Source organism: Mobula hypostoma, chromosome 8 (assembly GCF_963921235.1).
Source record: "Mobula hypostoma chromosome 8, sMobHyp1.1, whole genome shotgun sequence".
NCBI lineage: Eukaryota > Metazoa > Chordata > Chondrichthyes > Myliobatiformes > Myliobatidae > Mobula > Mobula hypostoma.
The window spans coordinates 115254178-115277698 of NC_086104.1; positions in this window are offsets into that span (position 1 = coordinate 115254178).

Sequence of the window (23521 nt, forward strand, 5' to 3'; positions counted from 1 at the left end):
CAAGACTTTTATCAGTATCTACAGATGCGACAGTATGTTAATAGGAGGGTTAAAAATGTAACCAAAGTAAGTACATCTTTGAGAGAGCTATTTAGAAAAGCATATAATTCAGATAACAACACACATAAAAGTTGCTGGTGAAGGCAGCAGGCCAGGCAGCATCTCTAGGAAGAGGTACAGTGGACGTTTCGGGCCGAGACCCTTTGTCAGGACTAACTGAAAGGAGAGCTAGTAAGAGATTTGAAAGTGGGAGAGGGAGGGGGAGATCCAAAATGATAGGAGAAGACAGGAGGGAGAGGATGGAGCCAAGAGCTGGACAGGTGATTGGCAAAAGGGACATGAGAGGATCATGGGACGGGAGGCCTAGGGGGAAAGAAAGGGTGGGGGAGCCCAAAGGATGAGCAAGGTGTATAGTGAGAGGGACAAAGGGAGAAAAAAGAGAGAACGGATGGGGTATGAAGGAGAGGTGGGGCATTAACAGAAGTTAGAGAAGTCAATGTTCATGCCATCAGGTTGGAGGCTACCCAGATGGAATATAAGGTGTTGTTCCTCCAACCTGAGTGTGGCTTCATCTTTACAGTAGAGGAGGCCGTGGATAGACATATCACAATGGGAATGGGATGTGGAATTATGATGTGTGGCCACTGGGAGATCCTGCTTTCTCTGGTGCACAGAGCGTAGGTGTTCAGCAAAATGGTCTCCCAGCCTGCGTTGGGTCTCGCCAATATCCCCACCACCGACGTTAGGCTAACCGGTCTATAATTCCCCGGTTTCTCTCTCCCTCCGTTTTTAAAAAGTGGGGTTACATTAGCCACCCTCCAATCCTCAGGAACTAGTCCAGAATCTAACGAGTTTTGAAAAATTATCACTAATGCATCCACTATTTCTTGGGCTACTTCCTTAAGCACTCTGGGATGCAGACCATCTGGCCCTGGGGATTTATCTGCCTTTAATCCCTTCAATTTACCTAACACCACTTCCCTACTAACATGTATTTCGCTCAATTCCTCCATCTCACTGGACCCTCTGTGGGAGAACTCTATTGTTTTGGCCAACACTGCTGATGAGTTCTCTCCCTTAACCCCCGAACAGAGCGACCCGCTAAGAAAGCTAATTAACCAGCACGTACACATATGTCCGGATGTCCCGAGGTGATGCAAAGAGCCAGGACATGGTGTTGTTGTCATATCAGGTCAGCCTAGTAAGCAACACCCCTATAGGATGATTAATTCAGTGACAAAGGGCTAAAGAACGCAGAAGCGTATATTGGCGATGTAGTGGTCTGGAGTGACACGTGGGAGGAGCTGTTTAAAAAGCTGTTTGAAGCAAGCCTGACAATGAACCTCGCAAAAAGTGAATTCGGCCATGGAAAGATCACTTATCTGGGATTTGGGGTAAGACAGGGGCAGCTGGCTCCGATGCAGGCTAAGGTGCGAGCTATCTCTGAAGTCCCCACCCCAACAGACAAGAGAAGGTTCTTGGGGATGGTGGGGTACTATCGGAAGTTTTGCAAAAACTTTGTGGATATTACCCTCCCTCTTACTAAGCTCTTGCCAAAGAATGCTAAGTTTGTGTGGCACGACCTTTGTTATATTCGTCCGGGACGGAAACCACTGAGAATTTACACTGATCACAACCCATTAGTGTTTTTGGCCACTATGAAGTTTGCTAAGTTGGAGCCTGGTCTTAGAGGATTATTAAAATAACACATATAAAAGGAACAGAAAGGTGATTGCCGACTGTCTGTCAAGGTGTTGACAACTTAAAGTTCTCTGTATTAGCCGAATAGCTGATGACCCTGTATATTAGTGTGTATCTAATAATGTATTCATGCCTATAATTTTTACCCCGGTAAAAGTCCTTTGAAGGATAGGGGTGTGACGAAAAACCAAGTTATCAGAAGATTGATGCTGATGAGAGAGATAAGAGAGACAAATGGAGAAACGTTCAAAATGTTAATGAGAGAGGAGAGAGATAACGAAAAGAGACACAGTTCCGAGTATTGACAGACCGGTTGCTTTGAACCTGAACTGTTTGAAGTTTGATGGACAGACGATACCCCAGCAGGGGGATAAAAGGAACAGGTTCGCTAAGGCACCACACACCATGAGATCACAAGATAACGAGACCCTGGAAAAACGGTGTGCCCCCACAAGTTGGTGGGAATTGAAGGTCTGGTCGCGGGAACCGACCATAGATGCACAGGGTGAAAAGGGTATGATCAGTGGGAACCTGGTGTGTGTGTCCGCCCTTGCCTGGGTGCCGGGTTCACTGCAGAAGAACGGTCGTATCCGGAACGGAGGGGTCACAGTCAGTGACCTCAGAAGACATTAAAAGGGTTCGCCCGAAAGCTAACTGTGAAGAACGACTGTCTGTTTGAATCAGAATTTGCATATTATCTCTCTCTCTCTCTCTCCAATTGCACAACAGCGATTACTGCAAACTGTACTGAGCTGAACTGAACTCTGCATCACTTGAAACTGATCATTTTACCCCTAGACTGCGATAGAGCTTGATTGATTCCTATTATCCTAGTTCTGTGTACATGTGTGTTTTATCATTGCTAACCTTTTGCATTTATATCCTTACGATTGGAGTACTGTGTTACTTATTTCTTTAATAAAACTTTCTTAGTTCCAGTAATCCAGACTCCAACTAAGTGGTCCATTTCTGCTGGTTTGGCAACTCAGTTACGGGATACGTAACAAGGTGCAGGCTATCTCTGAAGTCCCCACCCCAACAGACAAGAGAGCCCTGAGAAGGTTCTTGAGGATGGTGGGGTACTATCAGAAGTTTTGCAAAAACTTTGCGGATATTACCCTCCCTCTTACTAAGCTCTTGCCAAAGAATGAGAAGTTTGTGTGGGACAACCTTTGTCAACAAGCCTTCGAGAGTCTGAAGGTGATTCTGTGTCACCATCATGTGCTGAATGCACCTGAGTTTTCAAAACCCTTCTCCCTAGCAACAGATGTTAGTGACGAAGCAGCCGGGGCAGTGCTACTACAGACAGATAAAGAGGAGGCTGACCACCCAGTGGCTTATTTTTCTAAGAAATTTAATATTCATCAGAGAAATTATTCCACTGGGGAGAATGAATTACTGGCAATCATACTAACATTACAACATTTTGAGGTTTATATTTGTCTGGCACGGAAACCACTGATAATTTACACTGATCACAACCCATCAGTGTTCTTGGCCACTATGAAGGATAAAAACAAAAGGTTACTAAGTTGGAGCCTGGTCTTACAGGAATTTGATATTAAAATAAAACATATAAAAGGAATGGACAATGTGATTGCTGACTGTCTGTCAAGGTGTTGAAACTTAAAGTTCTCTGTATTAGCCGAATAGCTGATGACCCTGTATATTAGTGTGTATCTAATAATGTGCATTCATGCCCATGATTTTTACCCCGGTAAAGATCCTTTGAAGGGTAAGGGTGTGATGCCAAACAAAGTTATCGGACGATTGATGCTAATGAGAGAGTTAAGAGAGACAATGGAGAAACATTCAAAATGTTAATAAGAGAGGAGAGAGGGATTAATGGAAAAGAAATACAATTCAGAATATTGACAGATCGGTTGCTTTGAACTTGAACTGTTTGAAGTTTGATGGACAGGCGATACCCCAGCAGGGGGATAAAAAGAACAGGTTCGGTAAGGCACAGGACACCACGAGACCACGAGATAATGAGACCCTGGAAATAGCTGTGTGCCCCCACAAGTTGGTGCGAGTTTGGAAGGTCCGGTTCGTGGGAACCGACCATAGGCTCACAGGGTGTAAAGGTACGATTGGTGGGAACCTGGTGTGTGTGTGTCCGCCCTTGCCTGGGTGCCGGATTCGCCGTGGAAGAACGATCATATCCGGTATGGAGGGGTCACAGTTGGTGACCACAGTGGAATAGAAGACATCAAAAAGGGTCTGCCTGAAACCAACTGTGAAGACATCAAAGGTCTGACTGAACCAAATTGCACCCCCACCCTCCAACGGCACAACAGCGATTACTGCGAACTGTACTGAGCTGAACTGAACTCTGCGTCACTTAAGACTGATCATTTTACCCCTAGACTGCGATAGAGCTTGGTTGATCCCTATTACCCTAGTTCTGTGTACATGTATGTATTATCATTGCTAACCTGTTGCATTTATATCCTTACGATTAGAGTACTGTGTTACTCATTTCTTTAACAAAACTTTATTAGTTCCTAGTAATCCAGACTCCAATGAGTGGTCCATTTCTGCTGGTTTGGCAACCCAGTTATGGGGTGCGTAACACAGGATAGATTAGAGGGCTCATCTAGGGAGGCTATTTGGGTGGAATTGAGGAATGGTAAAGGTGTAGTAACACTTATGGGGGTGTATTATAGACTACCAAATGGGGAGCGAGAATTGGAGGAACAAATTTGTAAGGAGATAGCAGATATTTGTAGTAAGAACAAGGTTATAATTGTGGAAGATTTTGATTTTCCACACATAGACTGAGAAGCCCATACTTAAAAGGGATAGATGGTTTGGAGTTTGTAAAATGTGTGCAGGATAGTTTTTTGCAGCAATACATAGGGGTACCAACGAGTGAAAGGGCAGTGTTGGATCTCCTGTTAGGGAATGAGATAGGTCAGGTGACGGAGGTTTGTGTTGGGGAACATTTCGGGTCCAGTGATCACAATGCCATTAGTTTCAATATAATTATGGAGATGGACAGGTCTGGACCCAGGGTTAAGATTTTTGATTGGAGAAAGGCCAACTTTGAGGAGATGCGATAGGATTTAGAAAGAGTGGATTGGGACAATTTGTTTTATGGGAAGGATGTAATAGAGAAATGGAGGTCATTTAAAGGTGAAATTTTGAGGGTACAGAATCTTTATATTCTGTTAGGCTGAAAAGAAAGGTTAAAAGTTTGAGAGCCATGGTTTTCAAGGGATATTGTAAACTTGGTTCAGAAAAAGAGAAATATCTACAATAAATATAGGCAGCATGGAGTAAATGAGGTGCTCGAGGAATATAAATAATGTAAAAAGAATCCTAAGAAAGAAATTAGAAAAGCTAAAAGAAGATATGAGGTTGTTTTGACAAGTAAGGTGAAAATAAATCCCAAGGGTTTCTACAGTTACATAAATAGCAAAAGGATAGTGAGGGATAAAATTGGTCCCTTAGAGAATCAGAGTGGACAGCTATGTGTGGGACCAAAAGAGGTGGGAGAGATTTTGAACAATTTATTTTCTTCGGTATTCACTAAGGAGAAGGATATTGAATTGTGTAAGGTAAGGGAAACAGGTAGGGAAGTTATGGAAACTATGATGATTACAGAAGAGGAAGTATTGGCACTTTTAAGGAATATAAAAGTGGATAAGTCTCCGGGTCGTGACAGGAAATTCCCTAGGACCTTATGGGAAGTTAGTGTAGAAATAGCCGGGGCTCTGACAGAAATATTTCAAATGTCATTAGAAACAGGGATGGTGCCGGAGGATTGGCGTAATTCTCATGTGGTTCCATTGTTTAAAAAGGGTTCTAATAGTAAACCTAGCAATTATCGGCCTGTAAGTTTGACGTCAGTAGTGGGTAAATTGATGGAAAGTATTCTTAGAGATGGTATATATAATTACCTGGTTAGACAGGGTCTGATTAGGAACAGTCAATATGGATTTGTGCGTGGAAGGTCATGTTTGACAAATCTTATTGAATTTTTTGAAGAGGTTACTAAGAAAGTTGACGAGGGTAAAGTTGTGGATGTTGTCTATATGGACTTCAGAAAGGCCTTTGACAAGGTTCCACACGGAAGGTTAGTTAGGAAGGTTCAATCGTTATGTATTAATATTGAAGTAGTAAAATGGATTCAGCAGTGGCTGGATGGGAGACGCCAGAGAGTAGTGGTGGATAACTGTTTGTCAGATTGGAGGACGGTGTCTAGCGGTGTGCCTCAGGGCTCTGTACTGGGTCCAATGTTGTTTGTTATATATACTAATGATCCGGATGATGGGGTGGTAAATTGGATTAGTAAGTATGCAGATGATACTAAGATAGGTGGAGTTGTGGATAATGAAGTAGGTTTTCAAAGCTTGCAGAGAGATTTAGGCCAGTTAGAAGAGTGGACTGAAAGATGGCAGATGGAGTTTAATGCTGATTAATGTGAGGTGCTACATTTTGGTAGGACTAATCAAAATAGGACATACATGATAAATGGTAGGGCATTGAGGAATGCAGTAGAACAGAGGGAACTAGGAATAATAGTGCATAGTTCCCTGAAGGTGGAATCCCATGTGGATAGATAGGGTGGTGAAGAAAGTTTTTGGTATGCTGGCCTTTATAAATCAGAGCATTGAGTGTCAGAGTTGGGATGTAATGTTGAAATTGTATAAAGCATTGGTGAGGCCAAATGTGGAGTATTGTGTACAGTTTTGGTCACCAAATTATAGGAAATATGTCAACAAGATAGAGAGAGTACAGAGAAGATTTACTGCAATGTTACCTCGGATTCATCACCTAAGTTACAGAGAAAGGTTGAACAAATTGGGTCTTTATTCTTTGGAGTGTAGAAGGTTGAGGGGAGACTTGATAGAGGTATTTAAAATTATGAGGGGCTTGGATAGAGTTGACGCGGATAGGCTTTTTCCATTGAGAGTGGGGGAGATTCAAACAAGAGGACATGAGTTGAGAGTTAAAGGGCAAAAGTTAGGGGTAACATGAGGGGAAACTTCTTTACTCAGAGAATGGTAGCTGTGTGGACCAAGCTTCCAGCAGAAGTGGTTGAGGCAGGTTCGATGTTGTCGTTTAAAGTTAAATTGGACAACTATATGGACAGGAAAGGAATGGAGGGTTATGTGCTGAGTGCAGGCTGGTGGGACTGGGTGAGAGTAAGAGTTTGGCATGGACTAGAAGGGCCGAGATGGCCTGTTTCTGTTCTGTAATTGTTATATGGTTATATGGTTATATAGTAGTGACTACCGCAACTACTTTATCATTTCCCGTCAGAGTCACCTTATATACAGATACCCCTGCAAGCGTCACCTCATATAAAGACACTGCTGTGCCTAGCTTCACTTTGTGGACATACAATCAATTTATCTACATAAACTATCTTGTCTATTTATACTTATTGTGTTTAATTGTGTTCTTTAAACTTATTATGTTTTTAATGTTGCATTGGGTCTCGAGTAATAATTATTTTGTTCTCCTTTACAAAGATTCAAAGGTTTATTTTATCGTTAAAGTATACATGTACAATACAACTCTGATACTTGTCTACTTCAGATAGCCATGAAATACAGAAAGTCCATGGATGTTGATGAAAGAAAAGACATCAAATCTCCCCCCCAGCATGAAAAAGAAAGAAAAAAACTCACGGATCTCAGAATTGTGCTCCCCCCCGCTCCACTGTAGCAAAAAAATAGCCACAATAACAATCTACAACGCCTGCACACAACAATCCCCCACCCCCTCATTCGCAGAAAAGAACAGCAACAGTAGCACCAAACCCCCAAACCTCCCCCCCACACAAAAGATTAACTGATCACCCACCCGCCAATCATCTGCAAGAAAGAAAACACTGAAAAACTGAAGGAAACCAATATAAAACAGTCCAATAATCACATAAATCACCATAGTATATGGGAAACGTCTTTCATCTGCATATTCCAAGGGACCTACGTTCGCTTCAGCCACCCTTTTCCACTTTATATAATTATAAGAACTTTTACTATCCATTTTTATATTTTGTGCTAGTTTATTTTCATAATCTATCTTCCCTTTCTTTATTGCGCACTTACTGATTCTTTGTAACTTTTTAAAGTTTTCTCAGTCTTCCAGTTTCCCACTACTCTTGGTGACTTTGTATACACGAACTTTTAGCTTGATACCTTTTATTTCCTCAGTTATTCAAGGGTGGCTGTCTCCACCCTTACTGTCCTTGCTTTTAACTGGAATATACTTTTGCTGAACACCGTGAAAAATCTTTTTGAAAAGTCTTCCACTGTTCTTCAACTGTCCCACCAAATAGCCTGTGTTCCTAGTCTACACTAGCCAAATCCTCCTTTATCCCATTGTAGTCTCCATTGTTTAGGCATAATACTCTGGTTTTAGATCAAACTATTGCACCCTCCATTTGTATGAGAAACTCAATCATACAGAGAGGATTCGAGTACAGGAGCAGGGAGGTACTACTGCAGTTGTACAAGGCCTTGGTGAGACCACACCTGGAGTATTGTGTGCAGTTTTGGTCCCCTAATCTGAGGAAAGACATCTTTGCCATAGAGGGAGTACAAAGAAGGTTCACCAAATTGATTCCTGGGATGGCAGGACTTTCATATGAAGAAAGACTGGATGAACTGGGCTTGTACTCGTTGGAATTTAGAAGATTGAGGGGGGATCTGATTGAAACGTATAAGATCCTAAAGGGATTGGACAGGCTAGATGCAGGAAGATTGTTCCCGATGTTGGGGAAGTCCAGAACGAGGGGCCACAGTTTGAGGATAGAGGGGAAGCCTTTTAGCACCGAGATTAGGAAAAACTTCTTCACACAGAGAGTGGTGAATCTGTGGAATTCTCTGCCACAGGAAACAGTTGAGGCCAGTTCATTGGCTATATTTAAGAGGGAGTTAGATATGGCCCTTGTGGCTACGGGGGTCAGGGGGTATGGAGGGAAGGCTGGGGTGGGGTTCTGAGTTGGATGATCAGCCATGATCATAATAAATGGCGGTGCAGGCTCGAAGGGCCGAATGGCCTACTCCTGCACCTATTTTCTATGTTTCTATGTTTCTATACTATGATCACTCTTTCCAAGAGGATCCCTAACTACAGGATCACTAATTTTACCTGTCTCTTTGCACAGGACCAGATCTAAGATAGCACGTTCCCTTATAGGTTCAGTAATGTACTGTTGAAGAAAGCCATCACGGATGCATTCTATGAAGTCCTCCTCAAGACTGCCATGACCAACTTGATTCACCTAATCTATGTGCAAGTTAAAGACCCCATGATAACTGCTGTTCCATTCCTACATGCCTCAGGTATTTCTCTGTTTATTGCCCGTGCCACTGTAATGTAATTATTCGGTGACCTATAGACCATCCCCACCAGTGATTTTTTTCTCTTTACTATTCCTAATCTCTAACCAGATGGATTCAACATTCTGCTCCTTAGATCTTATATAATCTCTCACTATCACCCTGATTAATCATCTTTAAATAAGAGCGCTACCCCACCTCCCTTACCTTCCTGCCTATCCTTCCATATTACCTGATATCTTTGGATATTTAATTCCCAGTCCTCTCCACCTGGCAACCATTTCTCTGTTATGACCACTAAATCATACCTCTTTGTACTGATTTGAGCCAGAAGTTCACTGACTTTGTTTCAAATACTACAGACATTCGGATAAAGTGTCCTTATACTCATTGTACTTTTAAAATCTTGGAATCTTTTATTCTTTTGCACTTGACTTTTCTTCACTCCACTCTTACTTTTCTTATTATTATCTTTTGTTTTTTCTTTATCTTAATCCACACTTTTACTCTATCCATACTTCTCCACTCTGTTGAACCCACCCCCCTACTATTTAGTTTAAAGCCGCCCTATCTACAGCCCAGGTTATGCAATTCGCTAGCACCAGGTCCCATCACGGTTCAGGTGGAGCCCGTCCCGTTGGTACAGCTCCCTCCTTCCCCAATCCTGGGGCCAATTTCCCATGAGAGGGCAGGACAGTGGAAAAGGGGTTGGTTTTGCTTTTGTTGTTGTTGCTGTGGATTGACTTGTGCTGAACATTGTGGGCGTGCTGAGTTGGCACAGGAATGTGCAGCAACGTTTGCCGACTGCCCCTGGCACATCTATAGGTTGTGTTGGTTAATGCAAATGACCCATTTCACCGTGTGTTTCCATATACATGTGATAAATACATAAATATGAAACTGAATCTGTGCAGTAAAACCAGGAACCAGAGGTCAACGTAGGTGAACATTGCAATCCCAGGGGATTGGAAAAGGAAACAAAAAGTGCAGTCTTTCCTCTTATGTGAGGTTCAAAATTCAAATGTTTAGTTGAGTGAGATGAGATATCTTATCTGTTACTTCTGAGACTGAAGGAATATAGGACTATTTGTGCCCAAATGTTACCCAGCAGAGTTCAAGCCACTGACTATTTCTCCCTTATTGAAAATTAGTTCCTCATTCCCGTTTCACAAGACAGGCACTGTGATTACATCAAGTTTCCCATGGCAACTCAAAAGCTCAAAATTAGTTGTCTAAAATACCCTATGGATGCAGATATCAAATATCTTTCAACTTTCTGAAGAAAATAATTAAAGACATCCATTAGTCTTGCCTGGTCTTCATTCTCCAGGGTGCAGGCCTGGGCAAGGTTGTATAGAAGACCAGCATTTGCCCATGCTGCAAGTCTCCCCTCTCCACGACACCGATGTCATCCAAGGGAAGGGCAAGGACCGATACAGCTTGGCACCAGTGTCGTCGCAGAGCACTCTGTGGTTAAGTGTCTTGCTCAATGACACAACACTCTCACGACCTTCAGGTTGCTAGTTGAATGCCTTAACCACTTGGCCACGTGCCCACACTGAAGAAAACATTGTTGTTAGCAAAAGTGACTGATAAGAATTTACTCCTTGAAAAATTTGTTTCAAATTCCTAATGCTTAAATCGCTTAATTGGATTTCTTAAATCCAATTTCTCTGCATAATGTAGGAATTTCATAAACAGAATAGCGACATTCACATTTCTTACACCTGAACCAGATTCTTCTGCACCCTCTTCTGTACAATCACATGCTTCCCCCGATGTGACGCCTGGAATTGTCTTTCTTTTTAAATCTTTTTATTGAATAAGTATACAAAAAGGTAAGCCATATAGGCACTAATACACTGTTAGAATATAATAAAATTACAGGAGATATTAATACAGAAAAAAAAGTGATACAAACAATGTAATTTAAACATAACATACTAAGGTAACATAATAGTATACTAATTTATATATATATATATAGAGAGAGAGAGAAAAGGAAAAAAAACCCCAAAAAAAACCCACCGTGCAACTAACTAAAAGCAAAGCAAAGCAATGGGCTAACTTGAAACCAAGTAAAGTTAAAGAACTTAAAATCACGTCCTCAAACCTGACCTCATTAAAAACAGTAAAAAAAAAACAAGAAGGGTATATAAATATGGAGCAAAAAAGAGAAGAAAAAAAATTACATTAAATGAAAATATTGAATAAAAGATCTCCAGGTCTGTTCAAATTTAAGTGAGGAATCATAAAGATTGCTTCTAATTTTCTCCAAATTCAAGCATAATATCATCTGAGAAAACCAAAAAAAGGTGGTTGGAGCATTAAGCTCTTTCCAATGTTGTAAGATACATCTTTTCGCCATTAAAGTAGGAAATGCAATCATTCTACGGGCTGAAGGAGAAAGATTACTGGAAATCTTAGGTAGTCCAAAGATAGCAGTAATAGGATGAGGGGGAATTGAAACCATTTGAGACCTAACCAATGTTTTATGAAGTTGTAGCATAACTTCTCTGTGTCTATATTCTGATCTGCTGCTAATGAATGCAAACTTCCTATGGGCCTTCTTTATACCTTCTACTTCAGGGTTGGCAGGGTAGTGTAGTGATTAGCATAATGTGGTTACAATGCCAGCAATCTGGGTTCAATTTGACTGCTGGCTATAAGGGGTTAGTACATCCCCCCCATGACTGGGTGCTCCAGATTCCTTCCACAATCCAAAGACATACTGCTTAGCAGATAATTATTCCCATGGATGTAACTGTGCAGCATGGTCCTGTAGGGCCAGAATAGCCTGTTAGCGTGTTGTATCGCTAAATAAATAATTTAATAAATTCCTGTGGTTTTCAATCTGGCTCATTGATAAGGCTTTTTTTTTGTTCCTTTCACAAACTGCGTTACGGAAAGTGTGGTCTCATAACATCCTGCTCCTTCTCAGTCATAGTGTACTACAGGCCCTTTGCCCAACCATGGTAGCTACCCAGCTAGTCCAAATTTCCTGTGTTCAACAATTATCCCGCCAAGCCTCCACCCCCCGCCCCGTGTACCTATACAAGTGCTTCTTACATGACCAACCACATCGTCCAGTTGCTCATTCCACATACCCACCATCCTCTAGGTAAAAATATTCCTTTTATATTTTCCCCTCTCATCTAAACCTAATTTTTCAGCGGTTTGAACGGGGCACGACTGCACAAGCGCATGGATGCCAGCCAGTGAGAACAGCGAGAAGAGTTTAAAAAGAAGATAGATTTATACAGCGGGTGTCAGGGTAGAGGGAGACAGAGTAAGAAGGTTTTGGCTCAATAGGGCTTCAGTGATAACAGGTCAAGGCGAGGTAAGTTATCTGTGTAGAATACAGACAGGAAGTATTGTGTGAGGCCAGTTTTTTGGACCAGGTGTCAGATGTGGGGGGTCCTGTAGACTCCCAGCCTCCTGGATGGCCACATCTGCACGAGGTGCACCGAGCTGCAGCTCCTTAGGGACCGGGTTAGGGAACTGGAGATGCAGCTCGATGACTTTCATCTGGTCAGGGAAAGTGAGAAGCTGATAGAGGGGAGCTATAGGCAAGTAGTCACACCGGGGTCTCAGGAGACAGATAAGTGGGTAACAGTCAGGAGGGGGAAGGGCAGGAGTCAGTTACTAGAGAGTACTCCTTAACAATAAGTACTTCTGTTTGAGTACTGTTGGCGGGGGGGGAGACGGCTTATCTGGGGGAAGCAACAGTGGCCGCACCTCTGGCACAGAGTCTGACCCTGTGGCTCAGGATAGGGGAAAAGAAAGGAAGAGGGGATGGCAGCAGTGATAGGGGACTCTATACTTAGGGGATCAGACAGGCGATTCTGCGGACACAGGAAAGAAATGCGGATGGTAGTTTGCCTCCGAGGTGCCAGGGTCTGGGATGTTTCTGATCGTGTCCACGATATCCTGAAGTGGGAAGGAGAACAACCAGAGGTCGTGGTACATATTGGTACCAATGACATAAGTAGGAAAAGGGAGGAGGTCCTGAAAAACAGACTACAGGGAGTTAGGAAGGAGGTTGAGAAGAAGGACCTTGAGATTACTGCCTGTGCTACGTGACAGTGAGTACAGGAATAAAATGCGGTAGAGTACAAATGCATGGCTGAGGGATTGGAGAAGGGGGCAGGGATTCAGATTTCTGGATCATTGGGACCTCTTTTGGGGCAGGTGTGACCTGTACAAAAAGGACGGGTTGCACTTGAATCCCAGGGAGACCAATATCCTGGCGAGGAAGTTTGCTAAGGCTATTGGGGAGAGTTTAAACTAGAGTTGCTGGGGGTGGGAACCGAACTGATGTGACGGAGGAAAGGGAGGTTGGCTCACAAATAGAGAAAGCTTGGGAGGATAAGCAGGTATAAGAGAAGGGATGCACCCAGACCGATGGTTTCAGATGTGTCTATTTTAATGTGAGGAGTATTATGAACAAAGCGGATGAGCTTGGAGTGTGGATCAGCACTTGGAGTTATGATGTTGTGGCCATTACGGAGACTTATGTGGTGCAGGAGGAGGAATGACTACTTCAAGTGCCAGGCTTTAGATGTTTCAGAAAGGACAGGGAGAGAGGCAAAAGAGGTGGGGACATGACACTGTTGATCAAGGAAGGTGTCATGGCTGCAGAAAAGGAGGAGGTCATGGAGGGGTTGTCTACGGAATCTCTGCGGGTGGAAAGTAGGAATAGGAAGGGGTCAATAACTCTTCTGGGTGTTTTTTACAGACCACCCAATAGTAACAGGGACATCAAAGAGCAGGTGGGGAGACAGATTCTGGAAAGGAGTAATAACAACAGGGTTGTTGTGGTGGGAGATTTTATTTTCCCAAATATTGATTGGCATCTCCCTAGGGTGAAGGGTTTAGATGGGGTGGAGTTTGTTAGGTGTGCTCAGGAAGGTTTCTTGACACAATATGTAGATAAGCCTACAAGAGGAAAGACTGTACTTGATCCAGTATTGGGAAATGAACCCGGTCAGGTCTCTCAGTGGGAGAGCATTTTGGAGATAATGATTACAATTCTATCTCCTTTATCATAACATTGGAGAGGGAAAGGAACAGACAAGTCAGGGAAACGTTTAATTAGACTAAGGGAAACTAAGAGGCTATCAGGCAGGAACTTGGAAGCATAAACTGAAAACAGATGTTCTCAGGGAAACGTATAGAAGAAATGTTGCAAATGTTCAGGAGATATTTGCATGGGGTTCTGCATAGGTACGTTCCAATGAGACAGGGAAAGGATGGTAGGGTACAGGAACAGTGGTGTACAAAGGCTGTTGTAAAAAAGAAAAGAAGAGCTTACGAAAGGTTAAAAAAAACTAGGTAATAATAGAGATCTAGAAGATTATAAGGCTAGCAGGAAGGAGCTTAAGAATGAAATTAGGAGAGTCAGAAGGGGCCATGAGAAGGCCTTGGCAGACAGGATTAAGGAAAACCCCAAGGCATTCTACAAGTATGTGAAGAGCAAGAGGATAAGACTAGAGAGAATAGGACCAATCAAGTTAGACAGTGGAAAAGTATGAATGGAACCGGAGGAGATAGCAGAGATATTGTACTTAATGAATACTTTGTTTCAATATTCACTACGGAAAAGGATCTTGGCGATTGTAGAGATGACTTGCAGTGGCCTGAAAAGCTTGAGCATGTAGATATTAAGGAAAAGGTTGTGCTGGAGCTTTTCAAAAGCATCAAATTGGATAAGTCACTGGGACCGGATGAGATGTACCCCAGGCTACTGTGGAAGGCGAGGGAGGAGATTGCTGAGCCTCTGGTAATGATCTTTGCATTATCAATGAGGACGGGAGAGGTTCCGGAGGATTGGAGGGTTGTGAATGTCGTTCCCTTATTCAGGAAAGGGAGTAGGGATAGCCCAGGAAATTATAGACCAGTGAATCTTACTTCAGTAAGTTGATGGAGAAGATCCTGAAAGGCAGGATTTATGAACACTTGGAGAGGCATAATATGATTAGGAGTAGTCAGCATGACTTTGTCAAAGGCAGGTCGTGTCTTACAAGCCTGATTGAATTTTTTGAGGATGTGACTAAACACGTAGATGAAGGAAGAACAGTAGATGTAGTGTATATGGATTTTAGCAAGGTATTTGGTAAGATACCTCATGCAAGGCTTATTGAGAAAGTAAGGAGGAATGGGATCCAAGGGGACATTGCTTTGTGGATCCAGAACTGGCTTGCCCAAAGAAGGCAAAGAGTACTTGTAGATGGGTCATATTCTGCATGGAAGTCAGTCACCAGTGGTGTGCCTCAGGGATCTGTTCTGGGACCCCTACTCTTTGTGATTTTTATAAATGACCTGGATGAGGAAGTGGAGAGATGGGTTAATAAATTTTCTGATGACACAAAGGTTACAGGTGTTGTGGATAGTGTGGAGGGCTGTCAGAGGTTACAGCGGGAGTTGATAGGATGCAAAACTGGGCTGAGAAGTGGCAAATGGAGTTCAACCCAGATAAGTGTGAAATGGTTCATTTTGGTAAGTCAAATATGATGGCAGAATATAGCATTAATGGCAAAACTCTTGGCGGTTTGGAGGATCAAAGGGATCTTAGGGTCCGAGTCCATAGGACACTCAAGGCTGCTACACAGGTTGACTCTGTGGTTAAGAAGGCATACGGTGCATTGGCCTTCATCAAGCGTGGGATTGAGTTTAAGAGCTGAGAGGTAATGTTGCAGCTATATTGGACCCTGGTCAGACCCCACTTGGAGTACTGTGCTCAGTTCTGGTTGCCTCACTACAGGAACAACGTGGAAACCATAGAAAGGGTGCAGAGGAGATTTACAAGAATGTTGCCTGGATTGGGGAGCATGCCTTATGAGAATAGGTTGAGTGAACTCGACCTTTTCTCCTTGGAGCAACGGAGGATGAGAGGTGACCTGATAGAGGTGTATAAGATGATGAGAGGCATTGATCGTGTGAATAGTCAGAGGCTTTTTCCCAGGGCTGAATTGGCTAGCAAGAGGGCTCAATTTTAAGGTGCTTGGAAGTAGGTACAGATGTGATGTCAGGGGTAAGTTTTTTTACGCAGAGAGTGTTGAGTGTGTGGAATGGGCTGCTGGCGGCAGTGGTGGAGGCAGAAATGATAGGGTCTTTTTGGAGACTCCTGGATAGGTACAGTATATGAAGCTTAGAAAAATAGAGGGCTATGGGTAATCCTAGGTAGTTCTAAGGTTAAGGACATGTTCAGCACAGCTTTGTGGGCCGAAGGGCCTGTATTGTGCTGTAGGTTTTCTATGTTTTTAATTTTGGACTGCTACCATCCACTTTATTCATGCCTCTCATAATTTCAAACATTTTTTTAATGTTGTCCCTTACTCTCCTATGCTCCGTGGAATAAAAACCAAGCCTGAGCAAACCTTCCCTTTTACTCAATCCCTCCAGTCCCAGTAACATCTTTGCGAATCTTTCCTGTACCCTCTCCAGCTTAATGACATCCTTCCTATAGCTGGGCAGCCAGAACTGTGCACAGTGTTCCAAAGTGCGGTCACACTAATGTATTGTACAGCTATAACATGACATCCCAACTCTGTACTCTTGTGTCCTGACTGATTAAGGCCATCATTCCAAACACCTTTTTCACCACCCTGTCTACATGTGTGGCCACTTTCAACCAATTATCAGGAGGTGGGAAGCTATAAACTGGATTCATTAGTTACTCTAGGCATCCATAAACCTAATCCCACAAACTGCTTCATTAGGCAAAGGATATTCTATACCGTCCCTGAGTTCTCCGTATCCTGCCTTTGTCTACAGGCACGCACACAAATGCCCTCTGAACGCTGAGCTGCTGTTTCAGTAGTTCAGTTTCCTGGATAATATTTGTGATAAGACTATAAGACATGGGAGCAGATTAAGGCCATTCACTCCATTGTGTCTGCTCCACCATTCCATCATGGCTGAGTTATAATAATTTTTTTTGAGATTCTTTCTCTGCTTCAGTCTAAAACTGAGTCATACACACACACACACGAGGAAATCTGCAGATGCTGGAATTTCAAGCAACACACATAAAAATTGCTGGTGAACGCAGCAGGCCAGGCAGCATCTATAGGAAGATGTACAGTCGATGTTTGGGCCAAGACCCTTCATCAGGACTAACTGAAAGAAGAAATAGGAAGAGATTTGAAAGTGGAAGGGGGAGGGGGAGATCTAAAATGATAGGAGAAGACAGGAGGGGGAGGGATGGAGCTAAGAGCTGGAAAGTTGATTGGTAAAAGGGACACGAGGCTGGAGAAGGGAGAGGATCATGGGACAGGAGGCCTAGGGAGAAAGAAAGGGGGAGGGGGGAAGCCCAGAGGATGGGCAAGGAGTATAGTGAGAGGGACGGAGGGAGAAAAAGGAGAGAGAGAGAAAAAAAAATTAATAATAAATAAATAAGTTAGTAAGTAAGTAAGTAAGTAAGTAAGTAAGTAAGTAAATAAATAAATAAATAGATAGATAGATAAATAACAGATGGGGTACGAAGGGGAGGAGGGGCATTAACGGAAGTTAGAGAAGTCAATGTTCATGCCATCAGGTTGGAGGCTACCCAGACGGAATATAAGGTGTTGTTCCTCCAAACTGAGTGTGGCTTCATCTTGACAGTAGAGGAGGCCGTGGATAGACATGTCAGAATTGGAATGGGATGTGGAATTAAAATGTGTGGCCACTGGGAGATCCTGCTTTCTCTGGCGGACAGAGCGCAGGTGTTCAGCGAAACGATCTCCCAGTCTGCGTTGGGTCTCGCCAATATATAGAAGGCCACATCGGGAGCACCGGACGCAGTATATCACCCCAGCTGACTCACAGGTGAAGTGTCGCCTCACCTGGAAGGACTGTCTGGGGCCCTGAACGGTGGTAAGGGAGGAAGTGTAAGAGCATGTGTAGCACTTGTTCCGCTTACAAGGATAAGTGCCAGGAGGGAGATCAGTGGGGAGGGATGGGGGGGATGAATGGAAAAGGAGTCGCGTAGGGAGCGATCCCTGCGGAATGCAGAGAGAGGGGGGGAGGGAAAGATGTGCTTAGTGGTGGGATCCCGTTGGAGGTGGGGGAAGTTACGGAGAATTATATGTTGGACCCGGAGGCTGGTGGGGTGGTAGGTGAGGACAAGGGGAACCCTATTCCTAGTGGGGTGGTGGGAGGATGGGGTGAGAGCAGATGTGCGTGAAATGGGAGAGATGCGTTTGAGAGCAGAGTTCCCTGTCTTTTCCTATCCTTTCAGATCTCCCCTCCCTCTCCCACTTTCAAATTTCTTACTATCTCTTCTTTAGTTAGTCCTGACGAAGGGTCTCGGCCTGAAACGTTGACCATATACAGTCAGTGGCCACTTTATTAGGTAATCTTGTTAATGCAAATATCTGATCAGCCAATCATGTGGCAGCAACTCAATGAATAAAGCATTCAGACATGGTCAAGAGGTTCAGTTGCTGTTCAGACCAAACATCAGAAAGTGACCTAAGTGGGTTCCAGTGACGTCATCGTTCAGAATGGCAGCTTAAATCAAGAGCTCCTCTGGAAAAACGTATATTTTGCTCCATTAATCCATCAAATCTAAGATCTTTCGAACATATCTGAATTGATAAGGGGGGCAAGAGTGGGGAAAAAGAATGGAGATTTAAAAAAGCACCACTCGGGAGCCTATGGACGAGAGAGGTGCAGCGTGCGGCTCTCCTACACGTGTGCGCGGCAGCGAGGCTGACACGGGGCCAAGTGCAGGCGAAGCGGCAAATATGATACGGACTTTGGAAGGGATAAGGGAAGTCCCAAAAGGATATAAAACAACAACTCAATGATATAAAGTCAGAGTTCGCCAACATCAATCAGAAAATAGCCGTGGCAGAGACTCGAATTGAGAAGGTGGAAGATCGCATGCAAAACGTGGAACAGATACTAAGTAAGACGTTAAGAATATTAAATCAACAGGAAGGTAGATTGCTTGACCAGGAGGTAAGATCGCGATGGAAAAATATCAGGATTTATTATGTTCCCGAAGGAGCAGAGGGATTGTTGATGATGGACTTTGTAGACAAGCTCTTGCGGGAAGCGCTGGAGATTCCCCCGAATATGGAGATGAAAATAGAAAGGGTGCATCGTTCACTCGTTCCAAGGCCTCCCGGAGACAGGGAAAGTAAACAGCGATCAATTGTATTTAAATTCCTTACATTCAAGAGCAAGGCGGAGATTCTACGAAGGGCCTGGGCTAAGAAGAGGGTTTTTTGGAACGGGAAGTTAATATACTTCGATCATGATTACCCCCAGCGGTCCTACAGAAACGGAAGGAGTATTCTGAAGCGAAACGAATATTAAAGGAAGAAAAGATTAAATTTCAAATCCTGTACCCTGCTAAACTGAGGGTTTTTTACCAAGAAGGGATACGACTGTACCAAACGGTGGAAGAGGCGACTACAGACATGAACAACCGAGGACTGTCCATTAGCGTGGTCAAACCAAGGGAAAGTCTGGCTGAGTAGTTATCCCGATCTGCTTGGGAAATAGTAAGAGAACCGAGAAAGCAGGGAGAAGGAGCAGGACGAGAGAAGGATATTAGGAACAGACTGTCAGTTCTCCGAAGACAACTCTCACCTCCTCCAGAAGAGCCATAAGGTTTGGCTAACTTTAAAAGTGCTGATAAACTAAACAGAAGCAAAAATAGACGGTGATATACCCATCTCGAGAAATACCTGTTATAATGTGGTTTTTATATTACTCAATTTTTTAAAAATTCATTTATTTATTCCTTTTTCCCCACCTAAATGAGAATATATACAAGGGAGGAATACACAGGGAAATCATTTCTGTGTAATGGACATAGTTTTTTTTACTTACTTTTATAGGTACTGCAACGAGGGCCCTCAACCCACAGGTAGGAGGGACTATCCCCCACGGCTAGACTTTTCTTCGAGCCCAACCCAGAGTCATCCAGAGACCCCAGCCTTGGAACCACACCTTCCTTACCTTTCTTTTTATTATTCACTTTTCTTGGTTCTTATTTGTTCAGGGAGTAGATCGATTAAGTTATATTCTGCAAATTTCAATGATATACTAACTTAGAGAGTAAGACCATATATTTTGGGTATATACCTCAAGAATGGTTGAAAAAAGGTAAATATAAATATTTAATGAATGTACTGCTGGTGACTGGTAAAAAGACCCTTACCAGGAAATGGTTATCTCAGGAGAGCCTAACTTTAAATGTATGGATGGAAATTATAATGGACATTTACAAAATGGAGAAGATACCATCTGTTAATCATAAGTTGGAACAATTTTATTCATACTGGAAAAAATGGTTTAACTACATAACATCTTATAGGCCTGATTTTATTCTCACAATCAATGAATATGTTGTTTAAAAAAATCACTCCCTACTCCGTACATAGTTTTCTTTCAATTGTTCTTTCTTTCCTCTTCTTTCTATAAGAGTATATTTCAGTTAAATATTATGTGATTTGTGACAAATATATTTATATGATATATATGTACAGTATCTGAAATACATCTTATGGAAATGTTTGTTGGATGATGAAATTCAATAAAAAATAAATTACAAAAAAAGAAAGTGATCTAAATGATTGACCGTGGATTGATTGTCAGTGCCACATGGGGTGGTTTGACTATCTCAGAAACTGCTAATCTCCTGTGATTTTCACACACAACATTCTCTAGATCAGTTGTTCCCAACCTTTTTAATACTACGGACCCCTACCATTAACTGAGGGGGTCTGCGGACCCCTGGTTGGGAACCCCTGCTCTAGAGTTTACAGAGAATGGCGTGAAAAACAACCAGTGTGGGCAAAAGTGCCTTGTTAATGAGAGATGTCAGAGTAGAATGGTCCAAGCTGATAGAAAGGTGACAATAACTGAAATAGCCACATGTTACGACAGCGGTGTGCAGAAGAGCAGCTGAATGCACTACAAGTTGAACCTTGAAGTGGATAGGCTACAGCAGGACAAGACCACAAACATACACTCCATCGTCATTATCATGTGTCATGTTGTATGACATAGGCAATCATAGTCTCATGATCATGATTGTTCTTGATGAACTTTTCCACAGAAGTAGTTTGCCGTTGTAACACACATAAAAGTTGCTGGTGAACACAGCAGGCAGGCTAGGAAGAGGTACAATCGACGTTTCGGGCCAAGACCTTCTGTCAGTTTGCCATTGCCTTCTTCTGGGCAGTGTCTTTACAAGACAGGTGAGCCCTGCCATTATTAATACTCTTCAGAGGTTGTCAGCCTGGTGTCAGTGCACCAGCTGCTCAATTGACCAACCACCAGCTGCTCCCATGGCTTGATGTGACCCTGATCGGGGGCTGAGGAGGTGCTACACCTTGAGCAAGGGTGACGTGCAGGCTAGCAGAGGGAAGAAGTGCCTGAAACCTCCTTTGGTGGAGATGCTTCTCCACCCTGCCACCCTGAAACACTCAGTGGCAACTTTATTGAGACCATAAGACGGGGGAGCAGAATTAGGCCACTCAGTCCATTGAGCCTGCTGTGCAATTTCATCATGTCTGATCCGTTTCCCTCTCAATCCCATTCTCCTGCCTCCTCCCTGTAACACTTCACACCCTGATTATTAACCTCTGTCTTAAATACAGACAATCAGTCGGCCTCTACAGCCACCTGTAGCAATGAATTTCACAGAATCACCACTCTCTGGTTAAAGCAATTCCTCCTCATGTCATAAGGGGGTGCTGATGGTGGACCCAAATGCAAGACACAGACACTGAAGTACTAGGAACAGGACAGGACTAGAAACTAGAGTCAGGGACATGACTGGGTGCAGACTAGGAGCTGGGACAAGAACACAGACTTGGGCTAAGACATTGGCTAGGCAAGCGGGACCAGGACAAGGAACTGGGAACTAGGAGCCTGGGCTTGGACTCCGAGCAGGAGACTGGACAAGGAACTGGATCCTGACTCAGGCTCGGACCCCAGAACTAGGCGAAGACATGACGAGGCTTGGGTTCCTTGAGCCAAGGACATGACGAGGTTTGGGTTCCTCGAGGCCAGTACATGACGAGGCTTGGGTTCCTTGAGGCCAGGACATGATGAGGCTTGGGTTCCTCGAGGCGAGGACATGACGAGGCTTGGGGTCCTCAAGGCCAGGATATGACAAGGCTTGGGTTCCTCAAGGCCAGAACATGACGAGGCTTGGGTTCCTCGAGGCGACGTGACGAGGCTTGGGTTCCTCGAGGCCAGAACATGACGAGGCTTGGGTTCCTCGAGGCCAGAACATGACGAGGCTTGGGTTCCTCGAGGCCAGAACATGACGAGGCTTGGGTTCCTCGAGGCGAGGACGTGACGAGGCTTGGGCTCCTCGTGGCCAGGACATGACGAGGCTTGGGTTCCTCGAGGCCAGGACATGATGAGGCTTGGGTTCCTCGAGGCCAGGACATGATGAGGCTTGGGTTCCTCGAGCCCAGGACATGACGAGGCTTGGGTTCGGACTCCGAGCCAGAGACTGGACAAGGACCCAGAACCTGGGTCTTGACTCAGACTCCAGAACTAGGCAAAAACATGATGTGGTCTTGGGAAACAGGAACCTCGGAGCACAAAGCCGGAAGCCTTGACTTGGTCGTGGGGAGGACAGGAACACAGAGCCTTGGTCTTGAGAGACAGGAGCATTTTTTAGATTATGAGGACACGCAGTCGTCTTTTATTGTCATTTAGTAATGCATGCATTAAGAAATGATACAATATTCCTCCGGTGTGATATCACAGAAACACAGGACAGACCAAGACTGAAAAACTAACAAAAACCACATAATTATAATATATAGTTACAACAGTGAAACAATACCATAACTTGATGAAGAACAGGCCATGGGCACAGTAAAAAAGTTCAAAGTCTCTCGAAAGTCCCACATCTCATGCAGACGGGAGAAGGAAGAAAACTCTTCCTGCTATGCCCGACCACAGTCCGACTCTGAGTCGTTCGAAAACTTCGAGCTCCAATCAGCCCTCTGACACCGAGTACCGAGCACCATCTCTGCCGAACGCTTCGACCCCAGCCTCGGTCGCCAGCAGCAGGCAAAGCCGGGGATCTTGGAGCCTTCCTTCCGGAGATTCTCGATGGCACAGTAGCAGCGGCAGCAAACCAGGCATTTCAGAAATTTCTCCAGATGTTCCTCTGTGCCTTCTCACGTCTGTCTCCATCAAATCAGAATTGTGCACGGCATCCTACTTACAAATACGATATCATTTCACCGGAGAGCTGAGCGCACTGTGTCACGCCGCCATCTTCTCCTCCTGCCATGGAACACAGAGCCGGGACCCCTCTTTGGGAACAGGACATAGGGCCGGGGCTCATACACAGAATGCTGAGCACGATGAGACGGTTCCCAACACTGGGTAGCGGCAAATGGCCAGACCCACCTAGTGAAGGCGTGGACACAGAGACGGTTCCCAACACCAGGTAGCGGCAAACAGCTGGACCTACCTAGCGAAGGCGTGGACACAGAGATGGTTCCCAACACAAGGTAGCGGCAAATGGCCAGACCTACCTAGTGAAG